This window comes from Clarias gariepinus, chromosome 20 (assembly GCF_024256425.1).
Source record: "Clarias gariepinus isolate MV-2021 ecotype Netherlands chromosome 20, CGAR_prim_01v2, whole genome shotgun sequence".
NCBI classification, from domain to species: Eukaryota; Metazoa; Chordata; class Actinopteri; order Siluriformes; family Clariidae; genus Clarias; species Clarias gariepinus.
Genome location: NC_071119.1, coordinates 25,572,840 through 25,593,109, shown reverse-complemented (window position 1 = coordinate 25,593,109; position 20,270 = coordinate 25,572,840).

The following is a 20,270-nucleotide window of genomic DNA, read 5'->3' as shown; positions in this document are numbered from 1 at the left end:
GCTCACTAACCCTCCCTGTCCATCTGACTCCCATATAAGTGTAAGTGAATTCCTGCGGCTTCTCAGTGGTGACATGGCAGATTAATGTTAATGGTACCTGTGAATCGTCTGAGATTTGTGATAGACAAATGTGACAGGATTAATAAATGAGTAATAAATGAGCTTTGTTTACAGCAACAACAATAAGAATTAAAATAACAATAAAAAATCTCTTACCGTCATCATCTCTTGAGATTGCAGGTATTTTTTCTCCCACTGAAACACGATGACATTTCAGAGTCTTCTCCTCTGTCCCTTAGAGACTGCTTTCCTCCTCACCTGCAGCTCACCAACATGTCTTCACTCCTGAATTTAAACAGAAACAATTTATCAGCTGCAGCTAAAAATGACGCTATCCTGTTTAGATGAAGTTAAATCTTATAATTTATAAACTCTCATAACACATGAAGGCCTTTGGTATTGATCAGGGTCCTCTATTAGCCTTTAGATCCTCTTAGGTTCGAAATTTAGGTTTCCTATTAGATGACACACTAAAACTTGAGAAACAAATCTCTACCGTGATTGGATCTAGCTTTTATCAGCTCCGTACACTCACAAAAATTAAACCTTTTTTCACTGATAAGACTCGATGAAAGGATAAGAGATGGCCATTCATGCTTTCCTTACAACCCGCCTTAACTATTGCAACTGTCTTTATTATGGTATTTCTAAATCTCAAATCGCCCATCTTTAACTGATTCAGAATGCCGCTGCTAAATTTCTCTTGTAAAAGAAAAAAGAGATCATGTGACTCCGCTTTTGAAAGCCCTTCATTGGTTGCCCGTTCAATTCAGAATTAATAATAAAAAAAAATTACTATTTGTTTTTAAATGGTTACACCAGCAAGCACCCATCTACTTATCTAAATTGCTGCACCATCATACCCCCTAAAAAGTTTGAGATCCTGTGACCAGAACCTCCTCTTAATCTCACACTCCAGACTTAAGCGTAAAGGTGACCGTGCTTTATCGGTTATTGGGCCTCGTTTTTGGAAAGACTTGCCAATTAATATTCGAATGGCTCCTAGTCTGCCTATTTTTAAATCCCTTTTAAAAACCCATTTGTTTTCCCTGGCCTACTAGGCTCTACTGTGCCTATTAGTTTTGTGTGTATCATGTACTTTTAGCATTTCTATGATGTTATAATGTGGATGTACAGCACTTTGGCCAGCCTCGCGGCTGTTATAATGTGCTATATAAACAAACTAAACCTAAACTTAAACCTAAAAATGAACCAGGGCAATGATTCGAAATTCACTAGCATATTCACCTCTGAATGATGAAATTTAGGTTTTGAAGTAGCCTAATCAAAGTCAGAAATTAAATCTGATTGTAATCCTTAAAAAGGCCGTTAACGCTAGTTACCCTGCAGTCGGGTTAAAGTCGGAATTAAAACAATTTCACAAACAAGAATGGGTCGAATATTTTCCACACCAATGTGTAAGGTTAATTGTCGGTTGTCACTAATGATTAACTATAGTTGTTGCCACCAAAGATGGCTCAACCAGTTATTAAGTTTAGGAGGAATTACTTTTGTACATAAGGCCAGGCAGGTTTGGAGTTTTTTTTCTTAATAAATTGAATAATAATATAAACAAAACTTTATTTTGTATCTCTTCTTCTTTGTCTTTCGGCTGTTCCCTTTTTAGGGGTCGCCACAGCGGATCATCTGCCTCCATCTAACCCTATCCTCTGCATCCTCTTCTCTCACACCAACTAACTTTATGTCCTCTCTTACTGCATCCATAAATCTCCTCTTTGGTCTTCCTCTAGACCTCCTGCCTGGCAGTTCCAACCTCAGCATCCTTCTACCGATATATTCACAATCTCTCCTCTGAACATGCCCAAACCACCTCAATCTGGCCTCTCTGACTTTATCTCCAAAACATCTAACGTGGGTTGTCCCTCTGATAAACTCATTCTTAATTCTATCCATCCTTGTCACTCCCAAAGAGAACCTCAACATCTTCAGCTCTGCTACCTCCAACTCTGCCTCCTGTCTTTTCTTCAGCGCCACTGTCTCTAAGCCGTAGAGCATCGCTGGTCTCACCACTGTCCTGTACACCTTTCCTTTCATTCTCGCTGATACTCTTTTATCGCACAACACACCTGACACTTTTCTCCACCCATTCCAACCTGCCTGTACCCGCCTCTTCACCTCCTTTCCACACTCTCCGTTGCTCTGGACCGTTGACCCCAAGTACTTAAAATCCTGCACCTTCTTTACCTCTGCTCCCTGTAGCCTCACCGATCCTCCTGAGTCCCTCTCATTTACACACATGTATTCCGTCTTGCTGCGGCTAACCTTCATTCCTCTGCTTTCCAGAGCATACCTCCACCTCTCCAAATTTTCCTCCACCTGTTCCCTGCTCTCGCTACAGAGCACAATGTCATCTGCAAACATCATAGTCCATGGGGACTCCTGTCTTACCTCATCTGTCATCCTGTCCATCACCAGAGCAAACAAAAAGGGGCTTAGAGCCGATCCTTGATGCAGACCCACCTCCACCTTAAACTCTTCTGTCACACCTACAGCACATCTTACCACTGTCTTACAGCTCTCATACATGTCCTGCACCACTCTAACATACTTCTCTGCCACTCCAGACTACCTCATACAATACCACAGCTCCTCTCTTGGCACCCTGTCATACGCTTTCTCTAAATCTAAAAAGACACAATGCAACTCCCTGTTACCTTCTCTGTACTTCTCCGCCAGCATCCTCAAAGCAAATACTGCATCTGATGTACTCTTTCTAGGCATAAAACCATATTGCTGCTCACAAATGTTCACCTCTGCCCTTAACCTAGCTTCCACTACTCTTTCCCACAGCTTCATTGTCTGGCTCATTAGCTTTATACCTCTATAATTGCCACAGCTTTGCACATCTCCCTTGTTCTTAAAAATTGGCACTAATACACTTCTCCTCCATTCCTCTGGAATCCTTTCACTCTCCAAGATCTTGTTAAACAAACTTGTCAAAAACTCTACTGCCACCTCTCCTAAGCACTTCCATACCTCCACAGGTATGTCATCAGGACCAACAGCCTTTCCACTCTTCATCCTCTTCAACGCCCTTCTCACCTCACTTCTACCAATATTTGCTACTTCCTGTTCCACAACAGTCACCTCTTCTACTCTTTGTTCTCTTTCGTTTTCCTCATTCATCAACTCCTTAAAATACTCCTTCCATCTTCCCATCACCCTCCTGGCATCTGTCAGTACATTTCCATCTCTATCTTTAATCACTCTAACCTGCTGCACATCCTTCCAATCTCTATCTCTCTGCCTTGCCAACCTGTACAGATCCCCCTCTCCCTCCTTACTGTCTAGCCTAGCATACAAGTCCTCATATGCTCTTTGTTTGGCCTTTGCCACCTCTACCTTTACCTTACTCTGCATCTCCCTGTACTCCTGTCTACTCTCTTCAGTCCTCTCAGTGTCCCACTTCTTCTTAGCTAGCCTCTTTCCCTGTATACACTCCTGGACTTCCTCATTCCACGACCAAGTCTCCTTGTCCACTTTTCCCTTACCTGATGATACACCAAGTACCCTCCTACCTGTCTCCCTGATCACATTGGCTGTGGTTGTCCAGTCAACTGAAAGCACCTCCTGACCACCCATAGCCTGTCTCAACTCCTCCCTGAAGACTACACAACATTCTACCTTTCTCAGCTTCCACCACTTTGTCCTCTGCTCTGCCTTTGTCCTCTTTGCCTTCCTCACCACCATGGTTATTTTACACACAACCATTCTGTGTTGTCTGGCTACACTCTCCCCTACCAACACTTTGCAGTCACTGATCTCTTTCAGGTTACAACGTCGACACAAGATGTAGTCGACCTGAGTGCTTCTGCCTCCACTCTTATATGTCACCCTATGTTCCTGCCTCTTCTGGAAGAAAGTATTTACCACTGCCATTTCCATCCTCTTTGCAAAGTCCACCACCATCTGTCCTTCTACATTCCTGTCCTGAAAACCAAACCTGCCCATCACATTTTCATCACCTCTGTTCCCTTCCCCAACATGTCCATTGAAGTCTGCACCAATCACCACTCTCTCCCCTCTGGGTATGCTCTGCATCACTTTAGCTAACTCACTCCAGAATTTCTCCTTCTCTTTTAACTCACATCCTACCTGTGGGGCATAACCACTAACAACATTGAACATTATCTCTTCAATTTCCAGCTTCAGACTCATCACCCTATCTGATACTCTCTTCACCTCTAGAACATTCCTTACAAACTCCTCTTTTAGGATAACTCCTACTCCATTTCTTTTCCTATCCACACCATGGTAAAACAATTTAAACCCTGATCCTAAGCTTCTAGCCTTGCTACCTTTCCACCTGGTCTCCTGCACACACAGTATATCCACCTTTCTTCTCTGCATCATATCAACTAACTCTCTTCCCTTCCCTGTCATGGTCCCAACATTCAAAGTCCCCACTATCACTCCTAAACTCTTGCCTTTCCTCTTCTCTCTCTGCTTACGAACACGCCTTCCTCCTCTCCTTCTTCGACCAACAGTAGCCCAATTTCCACCAGCACCCTGTAGGTCCACAGCACCAGTGGCGGTCGTTGTTAACCCGGGCCACGACCGATCCGGTATGGGAATTAAATTCTTGATTCGCATCATTGATTTGGCAAATGTTTTACGTCGGATGCCCTTTCTGACACAACCCTCTGCATTTATCCAGACTTGGGACTGGCACAAGAAGACACTGGATTGCGCCCCCCCGTGGTTGCATTTTTTTGTATCTATGTGGGTTATATTTGTATAATAAATTTGTTTCTATATTTGTATAGTAAAATTAGCTAGATTATCATAATCATTTACTGTGAGAAATATGCAAAAAAAAATCATCAAAAAGGGGCACATACATTTCAAACCACTGTACTTCAAAAAAAGTACCTGTCACGCGACCAACAGTAGGTCAGGCAAACATAGAAATTTTTGTTCTATCATGGCATATTTTTGTTTGGCTAGTGTGAGTTTTCTACTTACATATAATATAAGGTGTTCTTCTCAGCCGATGTCCTACAAAAGAATGGAGAATATGGGAGCTGGTGACGTGGGCCTTGAAATACTGCCTCTGCCTTTGTGGTCCAGCATATATTTTTTTAGTTGCCCCTTCCTGAGTAAATAGAGGAGCCATAGAGGAGAAAATAGGTATGAACATTCTACAGTATAATAATTTGTTAGTCCCAAAAATGCATGTACCTGTTCTTATATATAGTTTGGGTTGGGGATATCCTTGGATAGCCTCAACCTTTTTTCTTAGAATTTTAATAAACGATGGCTGATCTGAAATCTTAGGTCCTGTGCTTTGGTCAGGCACAGGTGGCATTTTTTTGGTGTTAGTCCTGCCTTTCACAGCTTCTCAAGCACCTCTTGTAGATGGTTAAGTTGTTCTGACAAGTCGCACTCCCCAGTGTTTGACTATGTTGTCAAGATAATCTGCAGCTTAGGGTGCTATAGTGGTGGAATACAATATTCATGAGGTGCTAAATTGTGGCTGAGTTCCATGGATGCCAAAGGAGATGACCCAGTACTGCTAATGTTCCTGCTCGGTGGTGAAGTCGTCTTTTCTTTTCCCTCTGTTGTTGGGACTACCTGCCAGTAGCCCTTGGTGAATTCAAGTGTAGAAATAAACAAGACCTTACCCAAACTGTTGATTTAATCATGCACTTGTGGCAGGAGGTAAGCATCGAATTTGGAGGATAGGTTGAGATGGTGGAAGTCATTCCATAGGCAGACAGACCCATCTGGCTTGAGTACTCTGGCTATGGGCTTGGACCAGGGACTAGTCAACTTTTCTATGATGCCATTATGTAGCATGTATTTTATTTTAGCTTAGGTCTCAGTCTTATGATCATACCGGAAGGGGTTTTAAGTCGTGTTGTACCATGGATGAGCCCCAGGTTGGTGGAGAACATGTCCTGTAACTGGTCAACCAGTTCACTCAGTTACTGCCCTTTCACACCCAAGGAAGCGAATTCTCTTGACCTCATTTTCTGCCACCCTTCCCCAGTCACAAATATCACTACTATTCCTCTTCATAAATCTGATCATTACCTGGTATCCCTTACGATCACCCTTCCTATTCTGTCTAAAGCTAACCACCAAAATTTCTCTTTTACCTGCAGAAAACTTTACTCTCCCTTTCTACTGTGTCTTCATGCACCCTATCATCCCTCCCAGACCCAGACTCCCTTTCCTCTCTTCCACTAGAGACTGCGACTGAAACTTTCCTCTCCTTTTTCTCCTCATCCATAGATCTCCTATGCCCTCTATCCTCTAAACCAAGGAAGACTTCTTGTCCTGCTCCTTGGCTATCCGATGTATTGAGCAACAACAGGAAAGAGTTAAGAACTGCAGAGAGAAGATGTAAGAAGCAGCTTGATACAGATCTTGTCTCTTACCAGACTCTTCTCTTCAAATTCTCATATGACATGACTTCTGCCAAAACTGCCTTCTACAGAGAAAAGCTGTAAGCCTCTGGACATAATCCTGGCAAACTCCACAATATCTTCTACTTACAACCCAAATGCTTCTCCGGCCTCATTCTCTCTGACTGCTGATGACTTTGCCACATTCTATGATGGAAAAATTGCAGCAATCCACCAGTCTTTTGTTCCCAACCCAACTCCTACACCAGAACTTCTGGACATTTCATTCTCTCCCTTAGCAGAATTCTCCAACCTGTCATCTGATGAGATTCAGTCTCATCAACCAACCCAACCACCTGTTCATTAGAAACAATCCTTTTTACAATGCTCCAGGCCATCTTACCTGGGGACCTCCTTCCCTTCACCACAACCATTATCAACCATTCCATATCATCTGGTCATGTTTCTGCTGCTTTTAAGAAGGCAAGGGTTATTCCCATCCTTAAGAAACTCTGCTTGGATCCAGCAGAAGTTAACAACTGTCACCCGGTATTACTTCTTTCTTTTATTTTCAAAATTCTTGAAAGGATGGTCTATAACCAAATGTCTCTTCATTGCTCACAGAACAACCGAAATTATTCCAACCAATCTGGATTCAATGTAATAATAATAATAATAATAATAATAATAACAATTTAAAAGTGGCACATTTCGCAGAGACTGCCCTTCTAAAAAAAAAAAAAATAGTCACTGAGAAACTCTGCTACTAAATCTACTAAATTTTCATCTATCCTCATCCTCCTGGACCTGTCAGCTGGATTTGACACAGTGAACTACACGATTCTATTATCTATCCTTACAAGCCTTGAAATCTGTGGAACAACATGGCAATGGTTTGCTTCTTATCTAAAAGATAGGTCATATAAGGTGATGTGGAGGGAATCCACATCTGCCCCATGCAGACTCTTTACTGGTGTCCCACAGAGCTCAGTACTTGGTCCTCTTCTGTTCTCCCTCTATATCCGGTCTCTTGGTAAGGTCATATAATCGCATGGATTTTCACACCATTGTTATGCAGATAACACACAACTTATTTTCTCATTTACCCCCTCAGATACTCAGGTTTTTACCTGGATCTCAGTATGTCTAGCAGACATCTCATTCTGGATGGCAGCTCATCAGCTGAAGCTCAATCTGAGTAAAACCAAATTGCTGTTAATCCCTGGTGACTCATCCCCAACCCAAGACCTTGTGATAACCTTGGCCAATAAACAAATCACTCCTTCAGTCACTGCCCGCAGTCTTAGGGTAACTGTGGACAATCATCTGTCATTTTCCCCACACATGTTGATTTTTTTCTTTACAACATCAGAAGAATTCACCCATTTCTTTCTTCACATGCTATTCCGGTGCTTGTTCAGTCCCTTGTTATTTCAAGGCTGGACTACTGCAACTCACTCCTGGCAGGTCTCCCTCTGGCCACCATTCGTCCTCTGCAGCTTATTCAGAATTCAGCAACACATCTCATTTTCAAACTTTTCAAGGTTCTCCCACACCACCCCACATCTTCCTGCACTGGCTTCCTGTAGCTGCCCACATCAAATTTAAATTCCTGATGCTTGCCTACAAAGCTAAAAATGGCCCAGCACCTACTTTCCTCTCTGCTCTAATCACACCATGCACTGCACCACGTTCCCTTCGATTCTCCAGCACTGCTCCACCATCTCTCATTCATCCAGACTCTTTTTGTTGTGGCACCTAGGACGAACTTTCTCCGGATATCCGTACAGTCGAGTCTTCGACAATCTTTAAATGACGACTCAAGATGTATTTGTTTCTTCAATACTTGGACTTCCCCCCCCCCCAAAACAACCTCTTCATAACTATGTATGACACTTAGTTAGTAACCTAGTAAACCAGTGTAAGTATCTATCCAATGACACAAACTTCAAAGCACTTTTTGTAACTCACTCTGGATAAGAGTGTGTGCCAAATGCTTAAATGTAAATACATGTACTGGTGTTAAGTGCTTTTGGATCATCTCCAGGATTTTCCTGCCTTCATACAGTAACAGTCTTTGGCCTCATCAAAAGAAAGGCCGCAGTATGCTTGTTGAGTTTCTTCTGTCAGCAGGACAGCGAATTATACTCCACTTTCGCCTTGGCCATCCATCCTCGGTGGTAAGGTAGAGGGTGAAGTGCAGCCTTCATGCTAAGGTGATGCAAAGTCTTTGGCCAGTTGTGGAGAGGAAAGCATGGGAGGCAGCCAGGTCTGGCAGACGGCCACTTCTCTTTGGCTTGTGGCATGCAGAAGTCTTTTCAGAGCAATCCAAATCTGTAGGGAGTAGTGCAGATGTCCAGGTTGGTAAATGCTGAAGATATTAGCCTTAGAGGGGTTTAGACAGGGTGAGAGCAGCATCATTGCCATAGCAGAAAGTCTGGGTGTCAAAGCTAAGGCTAAGACTACATTTACATTTACATTTAGGCATTTGGCAGACGCTCTTATCCAGAGCGACTTACAAAAAGTGCTTTAATGTTTACATAATTGGATACATACTTACACTGGGTTAACTAGGTTAATTTTAACTAGGTTTTTTTTTTTTGGGGGGGGGGGGTGGTTGGACAGATGAGTCTTGAGTCGTCGTTTAAAGATAGTCAAAGTCTCTGATGTACGGACATCTAGAGGAAGTTCATTCCACCACCTAGGTGCCAGAACAGAAAAGACTAACTGACCGGAGAACATATCCTTTGCACTTCATGTGTCCAACAGGTTTGCTTTCTTTAGTGATGTATCCTCTGAGGCACGTACGTAGCTCTAAATGAAGCCAGTTCTCCTAGATACAGCTACAAACACCAGGCTTGGCTAACTGGTAGAGGAGGAGGCGTCGCAGTTATTTACAATGACAATTTGACTATCGTACAAAAACACAGACACAAATTTATTGCATTTGAAATTCTCTATAGTAACATAACAAATGTAGCTACAAATATGAAGTCTGCTCAGTCAATCCCAGTAATTATTATTTACAGACCCCCAGGGCCGTACTGCAAATTCCTATGTGATTTTTCAGAATTTCTCTCAAACCTGGTCGTTTCTATAGTCAAAGCGTTAATTGCTGGAAACTTTTATATTCATTTTGAGAATCCAGAAGACAAGTTCAAGTTCAAGTAGGCTTTATTGTCACTTCAACCATATACAGTTAGTACACAGTGAAACGAAACAACGTTCCTCCAGGACCAAGGTGCTACATGCAACATAAACTTACAACATAAATTAACAGAGAAGCTAAACTAGCTAACTAAGAGGCCTAGTTAGCTGGCTAGCAGAGACAAGACAGATATTCCTAACATAAATTACAACATAAATTAACAAAAACTAACTAAAGACTAACTAAAAGACTAAAAGACTATCTACAGGTTTTTTTCCAGACAACAGACAACATAAAGTGCACGTGCAAATGTGCAAAACAAGCAACAACAAAGTGACAGTGCGACAACAACGACATATCAGAACATAAACATAAAATATGGTGTTGAGGTAGTAAAACATAGCAGCAAGAATTGAGATTTGTGCAAAAAGTAATGAATATTGTGCAGAAGAGATAAACAGTGAGGCATTTACAGATGTGTGTACGAAATAGCACATAGTTTGTGTGGGTCAGTGTGTCTGCGCTTGTGTTGATTAGTCAGTCCAGTGGTGTAGATGTCTTCAATGGAGGGAAGAGAGACCCCAATGATCTTCTCCGCTGTCCTTACTATCCGCTGTAGGGTTTTGCGGTCCGATATGGCACAATTTCCAAACCAGACAGTGATGCAGCCGCTCAGGATGCTCTCGATAGTCCCTCTATAGAAGGTGATCAGGATCGTTGGTGGAAGCTGGGCCTTTCTCAGTCTTTTCAGAAAGAAGAGACGCTGTTGGGCTTTCTTGTGTAGGGAGCTGGTGTTGAGGGACCAGTTGAGGTCCTTCTCCAGGTGGACACCCAGGAATTTGGTGTTTTCGACAATCTCCACAGAGGAGCCGTTGATGCTCAGTGGAGAATGGTCGCCTCGTGGTCTCCTGAAGTCAACGACCATCTCTTTTGTCTTGTCAACATTCAGAGACAGGTTGTTGTTGTTGCACCAGTCCGTTAGCCTCTGCACTTCCTCTCTGTACGCTGACTCGTACTCGTTCTTGCTAATGAGACCCACCACGGTCGTGTCATCAGCGAACTTGATGATGTGATTTGAACTGTGTGTTGCTACACAGTCGTGAGTCAGCAGTGTGAACAGCAGGGGACTGAGCACACAGCCTTGTGGGGCCCCAGTGCTCAGTGTGGTGGTGCTGGAGGTGCAGTTCCCGATCCGTACTGACTGAGGCCTTCCAGTCAGAAAGTCCAGGATCCAGTTGCAGAGGGACGTGTTCAGGCCCAACAGGCTCACCTTATCGATCAGTTGTTGGGGGATGATAGTGTTGAATGCTGAGCTGAAGTCTATGTACAGCATTCGAACGTATGCATCCTTCTTGTCCAAGTGTGTGAGGGCAAGATGGAGTGTAGTGGAGATGGCATCGCCCGTTGAGCGGTTAGGACAATACGCAAATTGCAGTGGGTCCAGTAAAGGGGGCAGCAGCGTCTTGATGTGTCTCATGACGAGCCGCTCGAAGCACTTTATGATGGTGGGTGTAAGTGCGACGGGACGGTAGTCATTGAGACAGGACACAGTAGACTTCTTGGGCACGGGGACGATGGTGGTGGCTTTGAAGCACGTGGGAACGACGGCGCTGCTCAGAGAGATGTTGAAGATGTCGGTGAGAACATTTGCCAGCTGTTCAGCACATTCTCTGAGCACTCTGCCTGGGATGTTGTCTGGTCCAGCAGCTTTACGTGGGTTGACTCTGCGTAGAGTTTTCCTCACCTCAGCTGTAGTGAGACACAGCACCTGGTCGCTCGGAGGAGGGGTGGTCTTCCTCGCCGCCACATCATTCTTCCTGTCGAACTGAGCGTAGAAGTTGTTCAACGCATCTGGGAGGGAGCCGTCACCGTCACAGGCAGGTGATGTCGTCCTGTAGTGAGTGATGGCTTGTAAGCCCTGCCACATGCGCCGTGTGTCACCGCTGTCCCTGAAGTGATTGTGGATTCTCTGGGCATGTGCGCGCTTTGCCTCTCTGATGGCCTGAGATAGTTTGGCCCTTGCTGTTCTGAGGGCCACCTTGTCTCCCGCTCTGAAGGCACAGTCTCGGGTCCTCAGAAGTGCACGCACCTTCGCAGTAATCCACGGTTTCTGGTTGGGTCGTGAGATGATGCTCTTGGAGACAGTGAAGTCATCGGTGCACTTGTTGATGTAGCTGGTCACTGATGATGTGTACTCCTCCAAGTCAGTGAAGTCGCCGTAAGTTGCAGCCTCCCTAAACATGTTCCAGTCATTGCTCTCGAAACAGTCCTGAAGAGCAGAGATGGCTCCTGCTGGCCAGGTTTTCACCTGCTTCAGAACTGCTTTTGAGCGCCTGACGAGTGGTCTGTATGCTGGAATTAGCATAACAGAGATGTGGGCTGAGTAGCCGAGGAGGGGGCGGGGCTCTGCCCGATATGCGCCGGGGATGTTTGTGTAAACAAGATCCAGCGTGTTTTTCCCTCTCGTTGCAAAGTCCACATACTGATGGAATCTAGGAAGCACTGACTTGAGATTTGCATGGTTGAAATCTCCACCAACAATAAACAGTCCGCCTGGGTGTGTATTTTGCAGTTCACTGATCTTTGTATACAGTTCCCATAGCGCTTCCTTAGCATTAGCGCTAGGTGGAATGTACACTCCGATAATGAAAACAGTGGTGAATTCCTGTGGTAAATAAAAAGGTCTGCATCTAACAGTCACAAACTCCACTAGCAATGAGCAATAACTAGAAACTAGCACAGAGTTCTTGCACCATTTCGTGTTGATGTAAACACACAAGCCGCCACCGCGAGTCTTACCGCACACAGAGCTGCATTTCTGTCGGCGCGAAACGAGGCTAGCCCGTCTAGCTAAATAGCGGCGTCCGGTACTCTGTCGCTGAGCCATGTCTCCGTGAAAACAAAGACACAGCAGTCTCTAATCTCACGCTGTGTAGCCTGCTGAAGTCGGATGTAGTCCAGTTTATTGTCCAGGGAGCAGACGTTGGATAGGATGATGGACGGGAGAGCCGGCCGGCTAGGGTTTGTTTTTAGCCTAGCACAGACTCCCGCCTGCTTGCCGCGCTTCCGCTTCCTCGCGCACTGCTTCCGATGACCCTTCCTCCGGCCGCCGGCATCAGGCAACGCCGAGGCTTTGAGGCCTGGTTAGCGCAGCAAGCCGAGGTCGCGTAGCTTTTCCCGCAGCTCATCTTGGATGTCGTTACCCGGGTTATTTAGGAACAAAAGTTTCTGGCTGTTGTATGTACGGTCACCACTCGCGACGGTATCCATACACGGAGTAAAATAAACGCGTTACACACAAAACGTAAACAACGCAAACAACGTAGCACCATTTTGGCTCCGGAGCGGCTGCTGCGTGCTACTGCCGCGCCGCCATCTTGGATCGCCATCAAGAGAATAATTTCTCTCAATAAATTGACCCTCTGAGAATAGCATTTATATTCATACTGGGCTCAATAGGAGTAAATCAGTGTGTAGTAGGACCCACTCCTAATGCAGGTCACACTTTAGATTTAATATTATCCTTCGGATTCAGTATAAGAAATACAATTCTACAGTCTGAACTTTTCACAGATCACTGAAGTGTATCATAGTAATAATGTACGCACAGTGCCACACTACAGCATTAAATGTACATTTATATCAACTACCACACAGAGCTTTATCAGTAATCTCCCAGAGCTGTCAACTTTGATTGCATTGCCATCTGACCCCATAGAACTCGATCAAATGACTGAATGTTGAGAGTCAACATTTCGTTATACCTTAGATAATGTAGCTCCAGTGAAACGGAAAATGATTAGGGATAAGAAACTCGCTCTCTCGTATAATGACCACACATGTACGTTAGAACAAACCGCCCGGAAATTAGAATGCAAATGGTGTTAAACTAAATTGTTAGTATTCCAAATAGTGTAAAAGGAGAGAATCCTGAACTATAAAAAAAGCTCTTAGTGCTGCTAGATCATTGTATATCTCCACTCCACTATAGAAGCTAACAAAAATAACCCTAGATTTTTATTTAATACTGTAGTTAAATTAACTAGAAAAAAAGACTACTGCAGAAATCTCACAACAACAAAATACAGTACTGAGGACTTCATTCACCCTTGAAAAGAATAAACTAATTTCACTTATCCCTTCTGCAAAATCATCAACCTGTGTATTAGATTCTATAGTATACCAACACATTTACTTAAGCAGATAGTACCAGCAATAACAGAACCCCTGTTGAAAATAATTAAATCTTCACTCAGCAGTGAGTATGTTTCAAAATCTTAGCAGTTATTAAACCACTAATTAAGGACCCTAAGCCTTGTCAGCTGTCCAATTACCTCCCCTTTATCTCTGAGATTCTGGAAAAGGTAGTAGCACAGCAGCCATGTTCATATCTATATAGAAATAGCATAAACAAACTGTATTAGTTAGGGTTTAAGCCTCATCACAGTACAGAGACAGCACTTGTTAAAGTAGTTAATGACCTCCTATTGGCTCTGATCGATGGCTTTTGACACCATTGATCATAGTATTCTTCTTCGTAGATTGGAAAATGTTGTAGGAATTAAGGAAGCGGCCCTCTCCTGGCCCAGATCCTATTTGACTAAACTTTATCAGTTTGTAGATTTAAATGGTGACTATTATGCATGTTCTGGAGTAGAGTTTGGTATTCCACAGAGTTCAGATTTAGGCCCACTATAAGACAGTAGTTCTAGTTATAGGACCACATGCAGCTATAACCAAGCTTTTTGATCACAATGTTACTTTATAAGGCCCTTTCTCTTTTATCAAATGCAACAGTAAAGTGTCTGCAAACCCTGTCCTAGTTAAAACAACATTTCTCAACATTACACACCTCTGTGATCATCATTCAGGTACAGCAGAGAGAATTGTGGTTTGGTATTTATGTCACATTGTGCAGCTCATGTCTGTGTAACATCTATATGCTGTAGCATTTTTTACCGCTAGAAAGGAACTTGGAGAGACGAGTGAGCTTGCTTGCTGCCCAATGCAAATGGATGGAAGTACTTTATTTAGCACACAGTCATACAACAGCATGAGCATCACATGAGAACCACCAAGTTAATTCAGCCTATGCATGAACCGGAGCACATTCAACAGGTCACATACTGTATACCTAACACACACACATACACACACACACAACATGGCCGAAGCCACTAACCCAAACACCTTTCCCCAACAGGGTGAACACACAGCAACCCCTCCCGCAAGGCATGATGGTCGCCAGCCGAAACCCCGCCTACGCCACAATACATTAATGATTATATCAAAGTCTTTACAGTTGAAGGTGACCGTTCCTATACACTGCTTTGTGTCCTGATATCTGCTGGAGTTTTCCTCTCATTAATAATACCCTGCTGAAAAATCCAGCATAGACCAGCATGATTTATATCACACACATGCGCATGCGCACACACACAGTATCCAATAGGATTCCTGCGCGTGTGGAAGATGTCACGCGCTGTACAGGTTTCTGAAGCTCTACAGAATGTTCTGGAATGTGGGAGGAGTTTAGATTTACCTCAGAACAACACTGAGACTCGAAGAAGGGGAATCCAGCAAGCTATTTAAATCTTATATAATCCTTATTCTAATAATATAAAACTAATATTATTTTATTTTTCCTTATTTTCTCCCAAGCTTTTGCCAGTTTATGTGAAACATTGTCATTTAATGTCACTTAAATGGTTTAGTTAGCATGTAGATAACACTGCTAAATCATGCCAACATACTGCCTTATGTAGCTTAGCACAAACAGGTTAGCTCATGGTGGCTAAGCTAATGCCTTACAGTATATAGATTACAGGTGGTTATCAGTATCAGCTTAAGTATAAATATGTATAATATATTTCACCCGGTTTTGGTTAGTTTTATGTTAGGGTAGCTATTTGGTTCAGTTTTTGGTTAGCTTATAACACTGCTATCTATATGTTATTTAGCACAAACACTTTAGCATGTTAGCTATGTAGCTTACAGATGTTTGTGATATTAAGGTGTAAATGTAAATTGTAATGCAAAAAGTATAAATTGTTGTATAACATTACAAAAGCTTGTGTTCTCTTTATCCATGGTCAATAGTTATTGATAAAAGTATACAGTGATTTTATTGTTATCATGTTTATGTTTCTTTTTCCTTTTTTAAAAAAAGTTGTGACGGTAAAAATGATCAGCCACCTGTTTTATAGAGACCAAATGCAAACAAACAGGCAAGATACAGACGGACTATTACTATGTTATGGAAAACACAGACTCTGCGATTCCTGCCCGCATGGGAATCTGGACCCAGATAGGGGTCTGGATTCGGGATGGATCTCTGGATGGATGGAAGTACTTTATTTAGCACACAGTCATACAACAGCATGAGCATCACATGAGAACCACCAAGTTAATTCAGCCTATGCATGAACCGGAGCACATTCAACAGGTCACATACTGTATACCTAACACACACACATACACACACACACAACATGGCCGAAGCCACTAACCCAAACACCTTTCCCCAACAGGGTGAACACACAGCAACCCCTCCCGCAAGGCATGATGGTCGCCAGCCGAAACCCCGCCTACGCCACAATACATTAATGATTATATCAAAGTCTTTACAGTTGAAGGTGACCGTTCCTATACACTGCTTTGTGTCCTGATATCTGCTGGAGTTTTCCTCTCATTAATAATACCCTGCTGAAAAATCCAGCATAGACCAGCATGATTTATATCACACACATGCGCATGCGCACACACACAGTATCCAATAGGATTCCTGCGCGTGTGGAAGATGTCACGCGCTGTACAGGTTTCTGAAGCTCTACAGAATGTTCTGGAATGTGGGAGGAGTTTAGATTTACCTCAGAACAACACTGAGACTCGAAGAAGGGGAATCCAGCAAGCTATTTAAATCTTATATAATCCTTATTCTAATAATATAAAACTAATATTATTTTATTTTTCCTTATTTTCTCCCAAGCTTTTGCCAGTTTATGTGAAACATTGTCATTTAATGTCACTTAAATGGTTTAGTTAGCATGTAGATAACACTGCTAAATCATGCCAACATACTGCCTTATGTAGCTTAGCACAAACAGGTTAGCTCATGGTGGCTAAGCTAATGCCTTACAGTATATAGATTACAGGTGGTTATCAGTATCAGCTTAAGTATAAATATGTATAATATATTTCACCCGGTTTTGGTTAGTTTTATGTTAGGGTAGCTATTTGGTTCAGTTTTTGGTTAGCTTATAACACTGCTATCTATATGTTATTTGGCACAAACACTTTAGCATGTTAGCTATGTAGCTTACAGATGTTTGTGATATTAAGGTGTAAATGTAAATTGTAATGCAAAAAGTATAAATTGTTGTATAACATTACAAAAGCTTGTGTTCTCTTTATTCATGGTCAATAGTTATTGATAATAGTATACAGTGATTTTATTGTTATTATGCTTATGTTTCTTTTTCCTTTTTTAAAAAAAGTTGTGACGGTAAAAATGATCAGCCACCTGTTTTATAGAGACCAAATGCAAACAAACAGGCAAGATACAGACGGACTATTACTATGTTATGGAAAACACAGACTCTGCGATTCCTGCCCGCATGGGAATCTGAACCCAGATAGGGGTCTGGATTCGGGATGGATCTCTTGTATTTTTAAGCGGTTGCCCACACGATAAGGATTGACCTGTGACTGCATACAACCAGCACATGGACTGACCTCAGATGCCAGGAATGTTTGTATGCACGGCCACATTTACAGGATGCCATTAATGTGGATTTTGTGTATAAGATCATCTGTGTCCCTCTTCCCTCAATCGTGGACATTTACCTTGCACTAGGTGAAAGTGGTGACATTTATACAGTATGTTTATAAGTAAGAAGAATATAAGAAGAACTACTTCAGGCCCATAAACCTGCAGTGACGTGTGAATGTGTCCCTGAGAGGTTGCTGGTCACCCTGCTTATGCTAGAGCTGGTGGAAAAAAAACAGCATTGACCCACATAGCTGGTCACCATCTTGACCAGCAATGATTCCAGCATATGTCGTGTTTTGGTGCTGGTATCCTAGGTCTATGCTGTTTTTTTTAGCAGGATATCCATATCTGTGTGTGTTCAGCTACAAAGAGAAAACAACAAGGCGAGAAATACATCTTCTATCTGTTCCTTGTTAAGTCTAGTTTATACTGTATGTTTGTCATGTTTACTGAAATTGATCACTTTCTTTGTCAGTAGTTTCTGCACAAACTTGAGAAAATGACTTCCACTGCGGTGATATTTTCAGCTCAAAGATCAGAAAGAGTTAAAAAGGTAACGATCCAAATAACACTGTTAAAATGCCCATGTTGTCTAATACATTAGTAGTTTTAGGATTAAATTAAACAGAAAAGCTTTGTGATGTATTCAGCTCTGAAGAGGATCAGATAATTAAAAATATCCTTTATTCATTATTCTTAATTATTTTTTATTCATCTGGTTACAAATTGTAAATGTGTTATGTAATTTATGACCTGTTTATAACGTAAATTTTGTTTAATAGACACCATAAGGAGTCTTTTGCTGATACTGAACTATGTATTATTGGTGTTTGATCCTGATCCTAATAATCACTATCCTTTAAACACACACAGTACTGTTTGACAGCTGTTATTGCATTCAGCTATAGAAGTGTAAGTAATTATAATTTACTGTCTGGCATCATCTCACGGACAGTGTTTTCCCTTTTTGCTCCTTCATGATAATGTTACATAAAAATCTTCTAACAACCTTTTCATTAACTTGTTTTTTAGGAAATAAAGCATCTACAGTATTGTCTAAAAGTCTTGAATCTCACTCCTACAATAGGCCGAAGAAATGCCTAAAGATACACAATAAAAATTGGTTGTTTATGTAACAACCTCCGTAGCAGTGACCTCATTTCCCCTCCCATCAGTTCCAGCCACTCAGCTTTCAGCATCAGCAATATACTAATCACAGGCCTGATAATTTGTCACCATCTGCACCTGTTTCTTACTGGTTTATGCTTTAAGTTAGATGCGTTTTATGCTTAACTGATTCATAGGTCACTATGTGGCTTAAAAAAAACATTCCTCTGAAACTGCTCAGGTACAGGAACTGGATTGAACAAGATAAGAGACAAAAAAGTCCTGAAGGAATCCTGGACATTTATTCTTCAAGAGTATATTCAAAATACAGGAAATTCTGGCCCTTTCAACTTACAAATAAACCCAAAATATTCAATTAAGTGTAAAAGGAAATGATGAAAATGTCACCATTGTTCTAGTAGGAGTAGAGGTTTGTGTTTGGTTCTCAGTGTTCAGCTCTCTGTCTCTCACACACAGTAAAGGGGGAAGTGCTGACAGCCAACTAAACTGCAAAATCATTAACTTTTTTCATCTATGTGTTGATTTGTTTAAAAAAAAAAAAGACTGTGCTAAGTCCTTCCAAATTAAAATAGTAATATTAAGACCTAAATAAAATAATTTAAAAATCCTTTTTATTGTCTATTTTTACAAAATACATTCCCTAATGCAGATTACTAAAATGTTACTATACAGAATTGTAACAGTCACATGTTAAACTGATGCATATTTGTAAAACTGACGCATGTAAGCTTAGGCTAAATTCAATTCTCTAATTTGTGGAAATTCCATAAACAGTCTGGACATAATGATATAAAATGACAGAAAATAATAACACAAATTTAAATACAAAACGTTATACACAACAAGAGATCTTGTTTGTTACTTTTTTTTTTTAGACATATGAGAGTGTTTTAAGACTCATTTGGGTGAAAATGGAAATTAAGGATTGATCTGCATCATACTGTGTGAGACTGGAAGTTCAGTATAACAGGAGATGTGTTTAAGTTAATATGGATTACAGTTCATTTTTGGAGGCTGGTAGACTGTAGGAAACTCCTGTCCTGAACTATCAAGCAACTGCAGTCATGACTCCTCAGCAAACAGCTGTCAACATCAGCCAAGGACAGGACTATCTTAGTGGAAAAGTGGAACCGTCCCCAGTCACCACACGCATCCCTGGCAGAGCACATGGGGCATCAATGCGACGAGATCTTTAGCCAAAAGCGGGACACCAGGATGAGTCAGACAGGTCCAGGTGGCAGAGGAGGTCTGGATCACTGGCAGCTCAGGAGCGACATGTATAGCTCGACAGAGAGACAGGGAGAGAGAAGAGAATAGGAGAGGGAAGAAGAGAAGGAGAGATGGAAGTTAGGTATGGTCACTGTTACACAATGTATGATGTGAATGTATATTTAGTGCAGAGTGCAAGCAGGGACTCTGGCAGGACTAACTATAGCAGCATAACTAAAAGGGAAAGCCAGAAGGAAACACAGACATGAGGGGGAACTGGGATGTAAAGCAAACAATCACCTCACCGTCAACAAACTAGTTCACCATAATACTCTACGTCCATAAGCCCCCTGGATTTGTTTCTTTACCTAAGGCAAATCTATTTTTATGTATGACCCACTCTATGAACGTCCATGTTTTTCCATCAGTGCATTTTTTCTTCCCAGATGACATGGGTATATTCCAAGATAATGATGCCAGGATGTATTAGGCTCAAATTGTAAAAGAGTGGTTCAGGAAGCATGAAATATCATTTTCACACACCACAGACTATCATTGGCCAATGCAGAGTCCAGACCTTAAC